Below are 1,416 nucleotides of genomic sequence, written 5' to 3'. Positions count from 1 at the left end.
AAAAAAAAAAAAAAGAAGAAGAAGAAGAAGAAGAAGAAGAAGAAGAAGAAGAAGAATGCACACAATAGACCTTGTTCCTGGTTCCTGGTTCCTGGTTCCTGACTGTTCCTGCCAGCCCAGAGCTTCCAGATGATCTGGAAGTTGTGGAATAGCAAGTTAGGGGATTGTGTTTGGCCCCTGGGCATTGGGGAAACAAGATCCTCTTAGGTACTGTTCAATCCAGAGTGTCAGGCTCAGGCCTAATGATATCAACAGGGACACAGGGATATCAACATGGACATGGGGCAGAGGGAAGGAAGGCTGTTGGTATTCTGGGTTAAGGCAGGAAGATTGAAAGGAGACACTGCAGGGTGAGTTTAGGCTTCTAAAGCAGCAGGGGATGCCCCTCTTAGACTGATCCCCAGCTTCCTGGAAGTGCTTTTTACGCTTTTTATTGTTGCACAAAAGGCACTTTTAGCAAGTCAACTTCCGCATACCAAAACCTCTTATCTGATCCAAGGGTTGTCTAGAAGGAACCACCAACCACCTAAGCAGTTCTCAGCCCTGGGAGACTTCTGGTTTGCCAGTCAGGTCTCCAGGCTAAGTTACGGAAAGGCTCTGAGAATCCTTCAAAGGAACGAGCCCACAAAGTCTTAGATAGCAGTCCCTGACAAAGGCTGCTTCAAAGCCTAGGTGCCCTCACTCCAGACGCAGGCCAAATGCTACAGAAGGCATCCCGCTCTAAGGACTGCTCCGCCCTCTGCTGCCACGTTTGTTTAAAGGAGAATAGGTCCTAGTCCTAGTGAGCCACTGACTCTTTCTGTTCTTGTCATTCTCCCTTTCCGGCAGAGACAGGCAAATGTGGCTTGGACTCCAATCTGTGCTTATACCTCAGGGAAGTCCATCTTGTACACCTCCCACCCCACCCCACCCCTACCCCCACCCCCACCCCCACCCCACCAACCTCTTTGGATGTATTCTTGCAGCAAAATGGAAACTGTTGCCGACTCAGGTTATCTTCCTTCCTTGTAAGGAGGCTCTAAATGATGGTGAGTGAAAAGGTGGGTAAGGGTTTCCCACTAGTGGTGCACAGTTTTAATCGCTGCTGATTAGCATTGCATCCTTATGTGCACCAGGCATCACAGCCCCAAGACAGCTAGGTGTGGTGATGGACACCTTTAACCCCAATGGTCCAGGGGTACAGGAGAGTCTCCTCAAGTTCCAGGCCAACCAGAGAACAATGGCACACGATGTCCGAAGCCTCTTGAGAGGCAAAGCTTAAGAAGAACATCTTTGCTGCCCGGACAGACTGTCAGCAGTTAAGAGCAATTGTTGCTCTTACAGAGGGCCAGGATTTGATTCCCAGGAACCCAGATGGTGACTCCTAACTATCTGTAACTCCAGAAAGCCAACACTAACCTCTTTTTTTTTTTTTTT

Source organism: Mus pahari, chromosome 6 (genome assembly GCF_900095145.1).
Source record: "Mus pahari chromosome 6, PAHARI_EIJ_v1.1, whole genome shotgun sequence".
NCBI lineage: Eukaryota > Metazoa > Chordata > Mammalia > Rodentia > Muridae > Mus > Mus pahari.
The sequence above is the reverse complement of the archived record's forward strand: the minus strand, read 5'-3'. Positions refer to the sequence as shown.